We start from the raw sequence: 19,977 nt of genomic DNA on the forward strand, positions 1-19,977 counted from the left end.
AGATATATAGTCATTTATCTTAATTGGATATTAATCTTAATTATATATAATTATATAATCTTAATTATATATGATTATCAGAATCTATATTCTCGGCAGTGCTGAGGGTTTACTCCTGTCTCTGTGCTCAGGAATCAGTCTTAGCAGGTGGGTTAAAAGATGACCCATACTTTCAAAAGAGTATCACAATCTACCAAAGCATAGGAAAGATTTTTTTTGAGATATTGGGTGTATGAGGTATCTGAGACTACGACACGTAAAGCACATACCCTACCTGCATGCAAGGCAAGTACCCAACCTATATCTCCATCCCCAAAAGTGATTTTTCAAATAAGTGGTTGTAATCTTTTCTAATCCAATAAAGAATGTCTCTGCATTTTTTTGTTATTGAATTGCTGGATCGAATGAAATCTATTTTGGAGCAAAGTAAGAAAGCATGGATAGATTCTATTTTGTACTCAAAAGTCTTAAATTATACATCAGCTAGTTCAACAGTCATTTTGAATTATTTTCAAAATGGTTTCAGATAGTTAAATTTTAATATAGTAAAATTTGAATTATTTTATTATTCATTTCATTAGTATGTTGGCTACAGGTATTTAGATACTTCTAGTGATCCACATGAACTTCTATGTATATCTCATTCTATGGAATGCCCAGAAAACAGACAAGGGTTGATGACACTGCCTGGTTAAGAGATAGGTTTTGTCAAGAACATGCATATAATACAGAATGAACCGATGTGAGGGAAAATAAAGTTAAGATAAGTTAAAATTAAGCAGTAATTCAAATACCAAAGGTATAGCTATAAACTTTAATATAACAATAACTTCAAATTTAAGTAATGATTTTATGGTTTATTCTGCATGATTCTATGCTGTTGCTATTTATGAAGTTTGATTAACAGGAATTTTTTAATAATTGGATTGATTGATTGACTGGAATAGATTGTTCAACTTTTCAATCTTTCTTCACTCCTCATATAGGCTGATAACACAAGATCTTTCATTCCCACCGACAACTATTAACAGGAGCTGGAAAGTAGATGTTTTCTTTACAAAGTGATGCATTTCCTAGTGTTAAATCTGGCATCTTTATTCATTTGTATTGCCTGCCTAACTTTAGCTCAAGAAAATAAATTAATCTTGAGTTTCCTTATAAATTTATATCACTAGAGGAAAGAAATGAAAGTATAATATTGTTTTTATTAGCATATCAATTTATACTTGAACGGAATGGCAAATGAGCTCATTGCTTTCTGTATATATTTTATTTTAGGAAATATTTTTTCTTTAATATTGTTCAATTATCTGTCTTAGCATACAAACTAATGGTTAAAACTCAGAGTTAATATATTATTAGGAGTTACATAGATTTCCATAGAACTGTACACAGTGCTGCTAGAAGCATTTATTGTACCAATGCAATCTGTTTCCTAACTGAGAAACTTGGTCTTTTCATTTATCATCACCCCTAACACAAGTTCATTTTTCCATTCAGTCTGGCAGCAGACACTCTTGGTTTTTTGTGAGCAAATTTCAATGTCTTCAGAGAAGGAAAAAGTTCTTCTCTGTTAATGATTTGTTTCAGCAGTGACGGATTATGATAAAAATCTCAAATACACATTTTAGAAAAGTGGGAAAACTTATAATTTCTACTTTTTATACCTAAAAACTAAGGTAAAGGCCCTCCCGTTGATCGTCGATTTTCTCGAGCGGGCCCAGTAACGTCTCCATTAGAGACTTTGTTGTTACTGTGTTTGGCATATCGAATACTCTTGGTAGCTTGCCGGGCTCTCCGAAAGGGGCGGAGGAATCGAACTCGGGTCGGCCATGTTGGCCACTTGTAAGGCGAACGCCCTACCACTGTGCTATCGCTCAAAACTAGGGCTGGAGCGATAGCACAGCGGGTAGGGCGTTTGCCTTGCACGCAGCCAACATGGCCGACCCGAGTTTGATTCCTCCGCCCCTCTCGGAGAGCCCAGCAAGCTACCAAGAGTATTCAATATGCCAGACACAGTAACAACAAAGTCTCCAATGGAGACGTTACTGGGCCCGCTCGAGCAAATCGATGATCAACGGGAGGGCCTTTACTTTACCTTTTACTATACCTAAAAACTAGTTTCAAGTTCCTAAAAGAAAAAAGTGTGACCAGAAGTAGAGAGATTTCCTTCAGCAACTGCTCCCTTGATATTGCTGAGACAGATCCTCCAGGATATGATCCCTAGACATCAGCTCTTAACACCATTCTCTTCTCTCTTTCTCCCTTTCTCTCTTCTTAGAATGAAAACCAAATAAGCTTATTCCTATACCTACTTGTAGCACTGTAGCACTGTCCTCCCGTTCTTCATCGATTTGCTTGAGTGGGCCCAGTAACATCTCCATTGTGAGACTTTGTTGTTACTGTGCCGGGAGCTTGCCAGACTCTGCACTGCAGGCAAGATACTCCTGGTAGCTTGCTGGGCTCTCCAAGAGGGGCGGAGAAATTGAACCTGGCTCGGCCAGGCCGGCTGCACCCACGGCAAACGCCCTACCTCTGTGCTATCCCTCCAGCCCTATACCTACTTAAAAAACAAAAATCACGGAATTACAAAACCACCTTCTGTTGGGAGTCTTGTGTTGAGCAGCCAAATCTCACAGTTGCTGCCCTATCAAATAGCAACAGTGTTTCACTTAGCTGAAAGAATGAATGATTCTTGATAAAGAGGTAGAAAAACAACAAAGCACAGTGATCTTCTATAAGTAAAGTAAGTAAAGGCCCTTCCGTTGTTCATCGATTTGCTCAAGCGGGCCCAGTAACATCTCCATTGGAGACTTTGTTGTTACTGTGTTTGGCATATCGAATACATCACGGGTGGCTTGCCAGGCTATGCCGTGCGGGCGAGATACTCTCGGTAGCTTGCTGGGCTCTCCGAGAGGGGCGGAGGAATCGAACTCGGGTTGACCATGTTGGCTGCGTGCAAGGAAAACGCCCTACCGCTCTGCTATCGCTCCAGCCCTAATCTAAATCATTATTATCATTTTTTTCTAGAAGCTAGTCTGAACTAAAACTGTAAAACATTTTATTTATGCTTATATTAAAATGGAGTTAGATTCTAGGTCAACATAATTGTAAATGTGATTTCATCACAAATGCATGACTAGCAAAATATTGTATTGCCATTCTATTGGGAATATCCTATTGAATGTTGATATGGGAATGTGGGAATATTTTCATGCTCTTAACTCTGGCCCATTACATAGTAGTATAATCTCCCAAACTTTTGTCAACCAAAAATGCCATCCCCAATTTCAAAAACATACCATAGAGGTGACAGGAGTGATAGCATAGCAGTAGGGTGTTCGCCTTACATGCAACTGACCCGGCTGACCCAGGTTCGATTCCTCTGAATTGAATAGCTGAGAGCCCAGTCAGCAGGGCAAAGCCTGGCAAGCTACCCATGACATATTTGATATGCCAAACACTGTAACAACAAGTCTCACAATGGTGACGTTACTGGGTCTGCTCAAGCAAATCAATGAACAATGGGAGGCCAGTGACAGTGACAGTGACTGTAGAGATATGTTCTCTGTTGTGAATTATTGCCCTAGACTTTATTATAAATAATAGTTTTTTAAAATCCATGTCAGTTTCAGATATTGTGCTCTCCTAATGGATATTTCCTGCTTACAGCCCTTCCTGCAGGAACCCTAATACTGATTATTCTTTAATTCCTATGGAACCTACAATTCAGTGATGCGACATTCTTTGCTATCTCTCAGTCTCTTCATGTCTTCCTTCATTGTCTTCACCTACTTCACCTACTGAACAAGGTGTTTTTTATTTGCTTGCACCTGAGGATTTCTTCATAGTACTTCCCCAGGGCTCTGCAATCACTCTAGTCATTAATGGAGGACAGAAGTGCCTGGAAGTTTCTGTCTTCTAGGTCAATATATAAGCCTCATTTCTTTGTCTTCAAGTTCTCCAAAGCCTAAGATCCAAGCTTGTCTTTATAGTTCTACATGGGATCAGACTGAATCAGAGTCTGTAACTTCACCGTTACACTGTGTCTTTCCCTTTCCCGTTGTGTGTCTCATCCTCTCATCCCCACTCGTAACTACACATTTCTGTTTAATTTACATGAAGAAATCCCTTGTGAATCAGTAGGACGTGACTACTTATTTCAGAGTCTGCTTCAGAGAAATCCACCTAAGATACTAGGAACAACAAAATAAACTCATTTCTTCTCGTGTTTGGCAGGGATTTCTAAAAGTGCCACTATTCCTAACCATATGTTAAGAAATGTCCTGATGGGGCTGGAGCGATAGCACAGTGGGTAGGGAGTTTGCCTTGCCCGTGCCAATGCAGGTTCGATTCCCAGCATCCCATATGATCCCCCAAGCACCGTCAGGAGTAATTCCTGAGTGCATGAGCCAGGAGTAGGAAGGAAGGAAGGAAGGAAGGAAGGAAGGAAGGAAGGAAGGAAGGAAGGAAGGAAGGAAGGAAGGAAGGAAGGAAAAATGGCCTAATATGGCTTTCCAAAACTGAAAGAGTTGAATACCTGGATTTTACCCTCCTATAGATTCAGTCTACCCAGGTAGTCACATAGCACTAAGCACTTCAAAATTAAAACTACCTGAGAGATAGATATATTTATCAAAACAACCAGCACTAAACAAAGACACTGTGGTGACTAGCTAATTTTGAATAACCATTTTACAATCATCAGAAAGAAAAGGTCAAAGAAATTAAGTTGATCTTCCATTAAGGAAATATGGTCCATTATGTCAATGAATAGAATTAATAGCAATATAGATTTAGAATTGAATGCTTCACAATTACCTAAAATACAAGTTGATTAATTAAAGTATTTCTTCTCTTTTCTATTGGTTTCATAGCACACTTACAAATCTTTGATGGAAGAATGTATTCTATTCTTACTCAAGCCTTTGTTGTTACAAATAGCCAGAAGTCATTATCCTCACCTTTATAGGTGCTGCACAGTGACTAGGTCCTTGTTTTGCCCAATACAAGCTCTCATTAAGCGCCAATATTTTTGTCTGACTCAGTCAGTAGCTGATTGAATATTTGTTACAGTCTTCTGTTGTGGGCTGGTATACTTCTTTCATCCATTAAGTCAATAACAATTCCCTTTGCTGTATAACTGTCTATCATATTACCTTTCTCTCTTCATCGGTCCTTCAAGGACAAAGCTCAGGAACAGAGCATCTTTCAATTAGACTCCTGCACTATTTTCCCCAGTAGACTCTCTGCCATGGGTCTTTCCCAGCACAGTTCATCTTACCCATTAAGATTTATCAGATACTTAAGTACTAACAGGCTATTGCCATTAAAATCTCTAAACTCCACACATATATTCCAATGGAATGAAAACTTGGGGTAATACAAAAGAATCTTCAGGGACACCCTAATACTTGCTCCCTTGTTCAGTTTTATTTCCCATGTATACATATGATCTTATTATAAAAGTTAGCATAACTCATCAACATTGATAAACATTGTTTATTACACTTTGCTTAATCATTGTCTACTCAACATTTGTAGTTCACACATGCATTTTTTTCATTGTATTCCTTTACCCTTGACGACTCAATTCATCATGACAAACCATTTATTAATTTAATTTTGAGGTAAACATACTGAAGAGTTGTATATATAAAGATATTACTAGATCCTTATAGTGCGGTATGAATTATATTTGAGAACTGGAGGATAACGTAGGGATTAAAACATTTACCTCCCACTCTGCCAACCCCAATTTTATTCCTGATGCTACAGATAATCCTCTCAAGCACAACTGAGAGTAGAGCCAGGAGTAAACACTAAGCACTGCTGAGAATGGCCTAAACTCTAGAGAAAAGGATATTGATTCTTATCAATTGAGTACATTATTGAGCTATGCTCTTTATTAAGTAAAACATTTTGAAATCAATATTCAGTCTATTAGCTAGTGATACCAGGAGTCTTTGGTTCTAACCATTAAAATTCACTATGTTAATGGTGTGAGCGTACAGGTAACACATGGATAAAATAAATTTAAAAAAATATAGATCCATGACCACGACCACCCTGTTGTTCGTCGATTGCCTTGAGCAGGTGCCAGTAACATCTTCTTCGTCCTAGCCCTGAGATTTTTTTTTAAAAGTGCCATATTCAAGGCTTTTTCAGGGTTAGGAGAATGAGACCCATCATTGTTACTGGTATTTGGCATATTGGGTATACCACGGGGAGTTTGCCAGACACTGCCGTGTGGGCAGGTTACATTTGGTAGCCTGCCAGTTTGTCCAAAGTAGGAATGAGATGATAAGATGTCACGCAGCCGCAAATGCGGCTGCGCGCTTCTGGGAGCTGAGTGTGAAATCTCTGGATCCTGGCCGTTGTTGGAGTTACACGGCAGTTGGTGGATGTAACTGTCTAGTTACTGGCAGGTCCAGTCCCAAACCGTGCAGGCTTGGAGATCTCAGCCCCGGGTCCCACACACCTGGGTTCCTCTGCCAGTTCTTTTATGCAAAAAAAAAAAAAAAGGATAGATAATGTAAAATATTGTCAAGGATGAAAGATGAGACACTACAAGAACTCTCACTTTATGCTGATGGGACTAAAGATTTTGTGGGGAGGGAGATGGTTGTGGGTCACCTGGATAGTGCTCACTCTTTGTTCTGTGCTCAAGGATCATACCTGGTGGTGCTCAGGAGACTGTATGCAGTTCCAGGACTTGAACTCAAGTAGGACGCATGCAAGGTAAGTGCCTTATTCCCTGTACTATCTATCTCTCCAGACCCAGGAATGCAAATTTTTAAACCATTGTTAAGCACTGCTACTAAAGCTAAGTACATTGATTTCTATTATAGGTCTAAATTCGATAGAAATATGCAGGGCTAGAGGAATTTATGGAATCTATACAAGGAAAAAATTGGAAATAACCAAATACCCTTAAATAATGACATGGATTATATATTTTTTAATTCACACATAGAAAAATATATAATGAGACTGAACACCCTTCAATGACACTCACTAATCTAAATGGAGACCACAACTTAATATTGAGCAACATAAAGATCCATCCTACATGATTCCACTTATACAATGTTGGGAGAAAAAGATGAATGAATCAATGTCAGAAATAAGAACAGTAATTATCCTAGAGCAATTAGGTACTGGAGTTCAAAGGAGCATGATGTAGGTGTTGGATGTGATAATATAGCTCTATTTCATGATCTGAATACTGGTTATAGGGATGACTTTCACAAATCACAAAATCACAAATCATCCTGTTAATCATCGATTGCCTCGAGCAGGCCCCAGTAACGTCTCCTTCATCCTAGCCCTGAGATTATATTCAAGGCTCTTTAGAGGAATGAGACCCATCATTGTTACTGGTATTTGGCATATTGGGTATACCATGGGGAGTTTGCCAGACTCTGCCATGTGGACAGGCTACATTCGGTAGCCTGCCAGTTTGTCCAAAGTAGGAATGAGATAATAAGATGTCATAATAGGATGTCGCGCAGCTGGTTTTTATAGTCTCTGAGTCTTGGCAGTTGATGGGATTACACGGCGCCAGGGGGCCAGTTGGTGGGTGTGACCCCCGCCTACTGGAATTTGGAGGATCTGGGTGAAGGATGCTCGACCCAAATCCGAGTAGGCTTGGAGATCTCGGCCCCGGAACCCGTGTGACTTTGTCCCTCTACCAGTACCTTCATGTGTGCGGAGAGTGGTCTCAGCATGGTGGTGGCTGGTCCTGGAGGTCTTTGGCTGCCGGAGCCCTGGTCAGGGCGGGGAGGAAAGTTCAACCCACTCCCCTCCAAGGGGCCCCGGCAGCGAGGACAGTCAGGCGCGGGGGCAGGAGATGACTTTAGGTTGTAAAAATTCCTCTAATTACACACTTATTATTTGTATTCTTTCCTATATGTGTATTATACTTTAAAATATTTAATAGATCTTAAACATTAAGTTATAGTAATATGAATAAAATGTCTTACAAATAGCAAACAGTACTATATTCTATTTTCATAGCTATATTTTAATTTCTAAGTTTGCACTTCTTTGTTTTTAAAATTAGGATAACTATTCTGCCATTTGAAATGTTTGATTTGAAAACCAAATGGCTTAAGGAGTAGGAAAAGAGAAACGTTTTAAACTGAAAATGTATAAATATGGAAAGTATTCTTATTAAAACAAAAAGAAAGTAGGTTTTAATTTTTAAATAATTTTGCACTGTTAAGGAATAACTCCCTTTGGCAAATGATAGTAATTGTAAGTGTTTTGGATCAAGTTTTAAAAAGCAGGTTTGTCAATTATATAATAGTCTTTAATGTACCCAGATTGTTGCTTTTGTTTCAGAAAACAGAAAATTACATGATAGCTTGTAAATGGCACATTCAATTTCACACAGAGAGACTGCTTGAAAAGCGAAAGGTCCACATATAATTCAGGAACTCAAATTTAATGGCATCAAATGATACATAATTCGATTCGTTCAACTACATTTCCAGAAATTAATCACTGAGTGTCAGTATCTTTCTGTCCTTCGTGATTTGGTTTGTTAAAAGAAAACTGCCCTTTTTACCACAGTACTGCTAATCAGTAATAGTCTGTTCTCTGGATTTAGCATTTCAATCCACTGCTCAGCATCTGGAAACATTTTAAAAGGTCAGACTGCTACTCCTTTATTCGATTTAGTAAAGTTTCACGAAATGTAATGAGCTTACTTTGCGTGACTCTCAACATGCTTATAAACACCTTTAGAAATCAATGAACACTTTGCTTGTTAGAGTAAAGTTTGGAGGTAGATTTAGAGAGAAAATTGGAGTGCTAACCTGCAGTTTCTTCCTCTTCCACTAATGTTGTTTCTGTAGATCAGAGTTTCTGAGGAACATGACCAAAGTCTTTGGGGGTGGCTAATTCTTGGTGGGTTATAGATACTCTTGTGCCAACAGCACTCTACACACGTTGTAGCAACCAAAAATATCTCTACCTAGTATCTAAAAGAGAAGAAGGGGTTCAATTTTCCTCTAGTTGAAAACTGCTATAGATGGATCTTGCTAACAGATTTCATTTAAGATTTATATACATTGTTCATCACCTCCACCCCCTGCTGTGCTTTCTGGGACAGTTTGCATGACAAGTGATCTACTCAGAACATGGACAACTACTCAGTGGTTTAGGATATCCTGACTGTCCTGAGTATAGTGGGTTGCTGTCTGGTATGTACATATTTAGAGAATACCTCTGTTGGGGCCTTGGAGATTGTGCAGAGGGTAGGGAGATTACCTTGCTTTCAGCCAACTCTATTCTATCCCAAAATCCCATGTGGACCCCTGAGCACCATTAGGAGTGATGGTGCTTACTGAGTACAGAGCCTGGAGTAAGCCAGAACCTACCAATTCAAGATAAAATAAAGAAAGAACTCTATTAAATACAACACATTTTGAAACAAGGCCAGTTTTACTTTGAAATAAAAAAAATAAATAGTGACATGAGCCCCTATCAGTCCAGATATTATGTTAACATTACTTGAAATATATAAAGATTAATCACTTATCACTTAATCACTTAATCCCCGTTATTCATCGATTTATTCGAGCGGGTGCCAGTAACGTCTCCATTCATCCCGGTTGCGTGCTAGCGTAGCCCAATGGTATCTGTTCGTTTTAGGAACATGCAGAGCCTCAAACCGATCATTTAGGGTCTTGACGAAGAAGTCTGACCATCTTATAGGTGGGCGTCCATGTGATCTTTTGATGTCTCTTGGAATCCAATCAGTAATGGCTCTAGTCCAGCGGTTGTCTGTAAACCTCATTACGTGTCCAGCCCATCTGATTTTTGATGTCTTGGCAAATGAGACAACGTCCCTGATTCTTGAGCGTTGACGAAGATCAGAACTCCGGATTCTATCTCTCATTTGAGTGAATCGTGATATTCCAAGCATAGTTCTTTCGATTCCTCTTTGAGAGACCCGAATAGTGTTCTCATCCTGTTTTCGTAGGGTCCAGGTTTCTGAGGCATATGTTAATGCAGGAAGAATAGTGGAATCAAAGAGATGTGCTCATAGCTGGATGTTCTTTGTCCTTTTAGTTATTTCTTCAAGGCTCTTGAAGGCATTCCAAGCCACTCTCTTCCTCCTGCGCAACTCAGGTGCCACGTCATTCATCATGTTGATTTCTCGACCTAGGTATATATAACTGTTGCATTTGGAGATGGTGGTTCCGTTGAGAGCGAATGGACCGTCAGGAACAAGGCTGCTTCTCATAAACATTGTCTTCATAAGATTCAGCTGTAGTCCGACCTTTCCACATTCACGGTCAAAGTCGTTAAGCATTTGTGCCGCTTGGTTGATGTTTGGTGTTATTAGAACGATGTCATCAGCAAAGCGGAGGTGGTGTAGTTGCCGACCATCTATCTTCACTCCCATGTTTTCCCATTCCAGTCATCGCATGATGTTCTCGAGGGTGGCACTGAAGAGTTTTGGTGAAATGGTATCACCCTGCCGAACCCCTCTCTTGATATGGATGATTACTTCTTTGTAGAATGGTGAGATCTTGGTAGTGAATCCACAATAGAGCTCACGGAGGATCCTGATGTATTGAGTTTGTACGCCCTGATTGGCTAGGGCTTCCATGACCGTTTCTGTCTCAACAGAATCAAAGGCCTTCTTTAAATCAATGAACATTAGACAGAGCGGCATCTTGAACTCCCGAGATACCTCAATGAGCTTGGTTATTGTGTGGATATGGTCGATGGTACTGAATCCTTTTCGGAATCCAGCTTGTTCACATGGTTGTCCTTCATCTAGTGTTCTGCTAATCCTATTCAGGATGACTCGAGTGAATAGTTTGTAGATGACAGACAATAGGCAGATTGGGCGATAGTTGCCAATGTCGTGGATGTCTCCTTTCTTGTATAGTAGTACAGTCCTGCTGGTTTTCCATTGGGATGGAACCTTGCATTCAGACAGGTAGTGTGTGAAGAGTCGAGCTAATGTATTGATGAGTACTGATGGTAAGTTCTTCAGGTGTTCAGGTCTGATCTTGTCTGGGCCAGGTGCTCTTTGTTTCTTTACCGACGAGATGGCATGTTGGATTTCGGAAGGGAGAACATTGGGAACGACATATCCATCATGTGGTATGTGGTATGTGGGCAAGTGGATGTGGCTATTAAAGAGATCTGAGTAGAAGTCATGAATAATCTTCTCCATTGCCCTTCTGGAAGATGTGATAGATCCATCATGATGTCGGAGGGCAGTCATCTTGGTTTTGTAGTTGGTGAATATAAATTATATATATAATTTATATATAAATATAATTTATATATGTAATATATATAAATTATATATATAAAATAATATAAAGATTATTTTAAGTTAAATGCAATAAAAGCTCTAGTGCTTAGAAGCTTTCATCCTTATTTCCGTCCTTTGCCATTTTTATTTTTTATTTTTTTCTTAGAGTAATTCAAACATTTTATTCTAAACTTATATATGACACCTGAATAGGAAAAATTAAATCTAACAGGAATTTTTAAAATTTATTTTAAGTTGAAAAAAGTCACATCTGTTCTAGAATCAATATCAGAAAACAAATTTTCAATAGTAAAACCAGCAAATACAAAAATCAATTTATGTAAAAATTGGTATAACTGATTGCAAGGTTAAATTTTTGTCTAAGTGTTTATTAGCTGTTTGTTGATTTATTTTTTTTTATTTTTATGAGTGAAACACCATGAGGTACAATTGTAGACTTAAAAATTATTGTGCTTGGGTTTCAGTTATACATTGATCAAGTACCCATCTCTCCACCAGTACCCATTCTCCACCAATACTGATCCCAGTATCCCTCCGAGCCCCCATCCACCCATCCTACCTCACCTCTGTGACAGGGCATTTCATTTTGTTCTTTCTCTCCTTTTGGGTGCTCTGGTTTGCAAAAGAGGCATTGAGTGGCAATCATGTTCTGTCTAGAGTCTACTTTCATCATGCTTCTCCCATCCTGGGAGAATCCTCACAACACCCTTTACTTGGTGTTCCCTTCTCTATATGAGCTGCCCTTTCCCCTAGCATGTGAGACTGACCTTCAAGCCATGGAGTGAACCTCCTGGTACTTATCTCAACTATTCTTGGATGTTAGTCTTCTATTTTTGTTACTTTATATTCCCCCAGATGAATGCAAATCTCTGTCTCTCTCTTTCTGACTCATTTCACATAGCATGATACTTTCCATGTAGTACACTTGTATGTAAATTTCATGACTTCATCTTTTCTAACAGCTACATAGTACTCCATTGTGTAGATGTACCAAAGTTTCTTTAACCATTCATCTGTTCTGGGGCACTCGGGTTTTTTGGCTATTGTGAACAGTGCAGCAATGAACATAGAAGTGCAGATGTCATTTCGACTATACTTTTTTGCCTCTCCGGGATATATTCCCAGGAGTGGTGTTCCTGGGTCAAACGGGAGCTCAATTTCTAATTTTTTGAGAATCATCCATACTGTTTTCCAAAAGGGCTGAACCAGTTGGCATTCTCACAAGCAGTGAAGGAGGGTCCCTTTTTAGCCACATCTGCGCCAACACCAGTTGCTTTTGATCTTTTGGATGTGGGCCATTCTCTGTGGTGTGAGATGATATCTCATTGTTGTTTTGATCTGCATTTCCTTGATGATTAATGATGTAGAGCATATTCTAATGTGCCTTTTTGCCATTCAGATTTCTTCTTTGAGAAAGTTTCTGTTCATTTTGTCAGTCCCATTTTTGGATGGGACTGGATGTTTTCTTCTTGTGGAGTTCAACCAGTACTTTGTATATCCTTGATATCAACCCCTTGTTGGACGGGTATTGGGCAAATATCATTTCCCATTCTGTAGACTGTCTTTGTATTTTGGTGACTGTTTCTTTTGAGGTGCAGAAGCTTCTTAGTTTAAGATAGTCCCCTTTGTCTATCTCTGTTTTCACTTGCTTGGCCAGCGGCGTGTCATCTTTGAAGATCTCATTCGCTTCAATGTTGTGGAGGGTGTTACCAACCTTGTTTTCAATGTACCCTATGGATTTAGGTCTGATGTTGAGGTCTTTAATCCATTTTGATCTTACTTTTGTACATGGTGTTAGGCAGAGATCTGAGCCCATTTTTTTTTTGCATGTAGCTTCCATTTTTGCCAACACAATTTGTTAAAGAGGCTTTCCTGCTCCACTTCACATCTCTTGCTCCCTTATCAAAGATTAGATGATCATATGTTTGAGGGGAGATGTCAGTATTTTTTCCCCTGTTCCATTGGTCTGCAGCACTGCCTTTGTTCCAGTACCATGCTGTTTTAATTATTACTGCTTTGTTGTAGAGTTTGAAGTTAGTTGATTCCTCCAATTTTCTTTTTCCCAAAAATTGCTTTAGCTATTTGTGGGGGCTAATTGTTCCATATGAATTTCAGGAGGGTTTTCTCCATTTCTTTGAAGAAATTCATAGGTGTCCTTATAGGGATCACACTGAATTTGTACAATGCTTTGGGGAGTATTGCCATTTTGACAATGTTAATTCTCACGATGCATGAGCAGGAAATATCTTTCCATTTTCTCAAGTATTCTTTAATTTCCTAAAGTAGCGTTTCGTAGTTTTCTTTTTACAGGTCTTTTACTTTCTTAGTTAAGTTGATTCCTAGGTACTTTATTTTCTGAGGCACAATTTTGAACGGGATTGTTTTTTTCATGTGACTTTTTTTCTCTCACTATTTGTATGTAGGAAAGCCATGGACTTTTGGGGATTGATTTTATAGCCTACAACTTTACTATACAAGTCTATTGTTTCTAAGAGTTTCTTGGTAGAGGTTTTAAGGCTCTCTAAGTATAGCATCATATCATTTGCAAATAGTGAGAGCTTAATATCTTCTTTCCTACTTGAATGCCCTTAATATCTATTTCTTACCTAACCACTATTGCAAGTATTTCCATTACTATATTGAACAGCAGTGGAGAGAGTAGGCATCCTTGTCTCATCCCTGTTCTTAGAGGGAAGGTTCTCAGTTTTTCCCCATTGAGGATGATGCTTGCTGTAGGCTTGTGGTATATGGCTTTATCTATATTGAGAAAAGTCCCATCTGTACCCATTTTGGTGAGGGTTTTATCAGAAACGGGTGCTGGACCTTGTCAAATGCTTTCTCTGCATCTATTGATATGATCATATGGTGTTTATCTTTTCTTGTGTTGATATGATGGATCATGTTGATTGATTTCTGAATGTTAAATCCTCCTTGCATTCCCGGAATGAATTCTACTTTGTCATGGTGTATGACCTTTTTGATGAGTTTTTAAATTTTATTTGCTAGTATTTTGTTGAGAATCTTCGCATCCGTGTTCATCAGGGAAATAAGCCTGTAGTTTTCTTTTCTTGTGGTGTCTTCTTTTCCTTTTGGTATTAGAGAGATATGGGCTTCATAGAAACTGTTTGGGAAAGTTTCTGTTTCTCCAATTTCCTGGAAAAGCTTAAGAAAAACTGGCAATATGTCCTCTTTAATGTTTGGAAAAATTCTCTATTGAATCCATCTGGACCTGGGCTTTTGGGAAGACCTTTAATTACAATTTCAATTTCCTTGATGTTAATAGGACTATTTAGGTACTCTAGATCTTTTTGATTCAGCTTGAGAGAATATAGGAATCAAGGGATTTATCCATTTCTTCTAGGTTCTCTTGTTTCGTGGCATACAGACTTTCAAAGTAGTCTCTGATGATCTTTTGAATTTCTTTGGTTTCTGATGTGATATCCCCCTTCTCATTTCTGATTCGGTTTATTAGGGTTCTCTCTCTCTCTCTCTTTCTTTGTGAGTCTTACTAGTGGTTTAGCTATCTTGTTTATTTTCTCGAAGAAACAGCTATTGGTTTCATTGATCTTTTGGATTATTTTTCTGGTTTCCATGTTGTTGATTTCTGCTCTAAGTTTTATGATCTCTTTCCTTCTGCCTGGTTTGGGCTCCTTTTGTTGGTCCTTTTCTAAGATCTTGAGTTCTGAAGTCAAGTTGTTTATGTGGGCCCTTTCTTCCTTCCTGAGAAATGCTTTCAGAGCTATAAATTTTCCCCTTTAACACGGCTTCAACTGCATTCCATAGGTTCTGGTAGCTTGTGTCTTCATTCTCATTTGTTTCCAGGTATCTTTTGATTTCGTCCTTGACCTCCTTCCTGACTCACTCATTGTTCAACATTGAGTTGTTTAATTTCCAGGTGTTTGATTTGGTTCACCGTGTCTGTGTGTGATTCACTTCTATCTTCAGTGCATTGTGGTCTGAAAAGATTGTTGATACTATGTCTATCTTCCTAATTCCATTGAGGTATGTTTTGTGGCCTAGCACATGGTCTATTTTCAAAAATGTTCCATGTACACTGGAGAAGAATGTGTATTCTTTCTTTTGGGGGTGTAAAACCCTGTATAGGTCTATAAGCCCTCTCTTTTCTATTTCTTCCTTCAAAGCCAATGTTCCCTTGCTGAGTTTTGTTCTTGTTGATCTATACAGAGGTGATAGGGTTATGTTGAAGTCTCCAGCTACTATTGTATTACTAGCAATGTCCTCCTTAAAATCTGTTAGCAGGTGTTTTAAGTATTTAGCTGTTCCCTAATTAGGTGCATATACATTTAAGATTGTGATTTCTCCTTGTTGTGCGTATCCCTTGATAAATAGAAAATGACTCTTGCAGTCCCATCTAATTTTTTTCAACCTGAAATTGATGTTGTCAGATACCAGTATGGCCACCCCAGCTTTTCTGAGGAAGCTGTTTCCTTGCAGTATTTTTTTCCATCCTTTAACTGTGAGTCTGTGTTTTCTCTGACTGTTCAGATGAGTTTCTTGTATCCAGTAGAATGCTGGGTTCTGTCTCTGAATCCATTTTGTGCACTCTGTGTCTCTAATTGGTGTATTTAGACCATAGACGTTGAGAGAGATTATTGTTATGGGGTTTTGTGTCATCTTTCTATAAGGGTCAGTTGTGCTTGAAGGGTTTGTCTTGTCTTATAGCAGCTCCTTTAGCCCTTCTTTTAGGTTTGGTTTTGAGTCTATGAAGTTTCTGAGCTGCTGTTTATCCAAAAAGTAGTATACTGTTCCTTCGAGTTTGAGTGAAAGTTTAGCGGAATAGAATATTCTTGGTGAAGCGTTCATTTTAGTGAGTTTTTTCACTATGTCCCACCATTGCTTTTGGGTTGGAGGGTTTCCCCTGATAGGTCTGCTGTGAATCTAAGGGGTACTCCTTTGTATGTGATTTTCTTCTTTGAAACCTTGCTGCTTTCAGTATTGTGTCTCTATCCACACATCCATCATTCTAACTATGATATGTTTTGGAATCTTTTTACTAGGGTATCTTTTAGCTGGCACCCTTAGGGCTCCTTGAATCTGAATGGCTGCATTGTCCAACTCGGGGAATTTTTCAGCAATGATTTGTTTAACCGTGGCTTTTTCATTGGAATCGTTTCCCTGACCTTCTGGTACTCCAATGATTCTAATGTTGTTCCTCTTGGAATCATCTCCTAGGACCCTGCTTCACTCTAGAGCTATTTTGAGGTCTCTTGCCATTATTTGCTGTTGCCTATGGGGTTGGTGCAGCTGATCTTCCAGCTCACTGATTCTGTCTTCAGCTGTTGCCATTCTACTATGGAGGGCACAGACTGAGTCTTTTTATTTCATCTATGGAATCTTTTATTTGTGACATTTTGTTTGTAGCTTTCAAATTCTGCTCTCATTTCTTCTCGTAATTTCTCAATTGATTCTTTCATGCCCTCCTTAAATTTACTGGATATCTGTCTCACTGTTTCATTGAGTTCATTGAATATCTTCATTACTTCATATCTGAATTCATTCTCAGAGAGGTCCCTTAGGTGAGTAGCACCTACTGAGGCTTCTTCTCTTTTCATCACCCTCCCCTCGTGGTGGGAATTTGCTATGTTTCTTTATGTTGGTATGGAGGTATGGAGACTGAGATGTTACACAAGATTGCTGGGTATGGGTAAACTACCTGTGGCTGCTTGAGCCTCCATCAGCCCAAAATTAGGCCTCGCCCACTTCTCAGATGCCACGCCCACTTCTGAAGAGGCCACACCCCCTTGGGGTACCTGGTGTGCGGAGGTAGTACGACCTGGGGGAGGAAGAAGACTGGGCACAGCGTTGGGGATGAACAGGAAGAGACTCAAGGATGGTGAGCATCCCAGGGTCCTAGAGGACACCTGGGGCGCATATGCAGAGAAAGTCAAGTCCCGGGTTCAAGCACTGACTGACCTGGTGGAGGAAGAAGACCGGGCGCAGCGTTGGGGGCGAACAGGAAGAGGCCTCCTTTTTCATTTCTAAAATCACTGGTTCAATCACTGCTTTGCTCCCCATTTGTTTGTTTGTTTAGTTGTTATTTGTTTGGGAACTATGCTACGATGTCTTCAGGGGTCTCTCCAGAATCTGTGTTTAGAGGATAACTACTCTGTTTTTTCATAGGTTTGATTTGAAAGTTAAATGACTTAATGGGTAGGAAAAAGAGAAACTTTGTAAACTGAAAATGGATAATATGGAAGGTATTCTTATCAAAACAAAAAGAAGGTAGGTTTTAACTTTTAAGTAATTTTGTGTTGAAGGATCACTCCTAGAGTTACTAGTGGATCATATGCAGTACCAGGGACAGCAGCATGCAAGGCAAGCTTCTCAACCCCTGGTTTACCTTTCTGGCCCTGTGCTCCTCCACCTTCTTATGATGGCATCTCATTCTCTCATATAAAGGTATATAAAATAGGCATATAAAAAAGTTTGTTGATAATACAGAACAAGTGTTTTATAATCTGATTTCCCTCTTAGAGAAGTCGGTATGCTACCAAGAGTATCCTGCCCGCACGGCAGAGCCTGGCAAGCTTCCTGTGGTATATTTGATAAGCCAAAAACAGTAACAACAATGGTTTCATTCCCCTGACCCTGAAAGAGTCTCCAATGTGGCACCGCTGGGAAGTACGAGTAAAGAGAGGCTGCTAAAATCTCAGGACTAGGACGACTGTGGACGTTACTGGCACCCACTCGAGCAAATAGATGAAAAACAGGATGACAGTGATAAAGTGAAACATTGATTTAAAAACAAATTTTATTAATTTGGGAAGATTTTTTGGTGACAACCTGTGGTGCTAGGGTCTACCCTTGACTCTGTGCTCAGGGATCACTCTGGGTCATTCTCAGGAAATCATATATGATGCAAGGGATTGAACCATGGGCCAGCTATAAGCAGGACAAGCACTTTATATTTCCATCCCTAAAAACACACTCTCTAAACTTTTCATAACTTGCAGTTTCCAGAAGCTAGGACCTAAAAAAACATATAATTTGGGGGAATATTAGGCAAGTGTAGGTTTACCAGTAAAAAAGTCCGCCCTACTTGAACAATATGTCTTTTCTACTTAGAATAGAAAAAAGAAGTCACCCCCTCCCTGTTATGTGATGTCTCCCCCTTCTCTTGCCCCAATACCCAAGGTTACTTAACAAAGGCTGCATGTCCCTAGCATGCCCCACATGGTATTCTAGAACTTTCTGTCATATAAATTCTCCATATGCATGTTATTAAATTTTGGCTTCATTTCCTATTAATCTGTCTGATGTTAATTTGTTCATCTGTCCAATTTCAGAAGAAGCCAGATGGAGTCAAATTTTCCCATGAACCCAGACAGACTTCATGATGCCACTTCATTTCCCTTAGTACCTGATAGCTACTGGTGCTGCCCTGCTTATGTTCCTTTACAGTTACTGCACAATGGGCTTAATTGAACCTCCATGGATATGGCTTAGTGATAGGACACTTGCTTTGGATCTGTGAGGCCTGGGTTCTATCCTGAGCACTGATACTCCTCCAAATAAATTAATAGATAGATAAATTAATAAATAAAACAAGTTTTGGATTTTTTTTTATCCTTTGACTTTTTTCTCACTGTAGAATTTTGTTCCCCCCAAGATCACAGGCTGAAAGACAATGTGTGGAAATTACCTTTCTTAGATGCCAGTCTTTGACAGACAGGAACTATTGAATAATAATTCAGCTTTATAGCCCCTTAATGGATTGCAGTTAGCCAATAATGAGTCTAGCACCCTGGACTAACCCTCAATTTGATTTTCAGGGTAATGTATATTCTGTGCTACCAGCTTTCAGAACTCCTCAGAGGAATCCAGTTCCAGCTGGATTCTTGACTGCCTTCCCTTCATTGTTCTACTTCCCTACCACACCACTGTTGTTTTCTTGGATGGCTGCCAAATAAATCATTTGAACTTGAATCCTGTTTGGAGGTTTAATTATAAAGAAAATCAGAGTAAGAGTTCTGATGGAACAGAACTGATGCTATCACTCTAGGTTCCAGAATATTTGATATCCACAATGATAACCATGGGGCAATAAGAAGCCATAGGGCTTCTCTTGGCTTGAGTCATTATTTGATCAGAATGTCTACTTTCTCCAGTTTTAATGGAACTACACTGTAAATAACATTTTAAGGGGTAAACAACAAAATGGTGTTTTCTTAGTATATATTTTTGGTCATTTACTCCTATTGGCATCAAAGGTCCATAGTAATCAAAGTTTTATGAGCTATAATTTACTCTTAGAAGGATACAACTGAATAACAAGTGATTTCCAATACCTGTTTAAAGGGAAAAAGTTTTTATATGATTTAAACTCCCTTGATGTCAAATAAATAATCTCAGAGAAGGAAATGTACATGTTCCATTTCTTAAAACATAGGTTAGTTATATATCCAATTGATAAAATACATTTTTATTTATGTTTGAGTTTAAGAATCTCCCCATGTGCACTTAGGGAGGTTTTCTTCAAAATGCAGTTGAAGATGGTTTTACATAATGAATTGAGCCATCAGTATATTTACTGGGTGAAAACATTCTACTTGTGATACTGATCAGGTTCAACTCATTTATATAGCATTAATAAGAAAAAAGAACATAGAAAAGAGGGTGCTGTGTATAACAGTTTAGAGTTAATTATGTTT

Source organism: Sorex fumeus, unplaced genomic scaffold, assembly GCF_029834395.1.
Source record: "Sorex fumeus unplaced genomic scaffold, SorFum_2.1 ptg000044l, whole genome shotgun sequence".
In the NCBI taxonomy this organism is placed as follows: Eukaryota; Metazoa; Chordata; class Mammalia; order Eulipotyphla; family Soricidae; genus Sorex; species Sorex fumeus.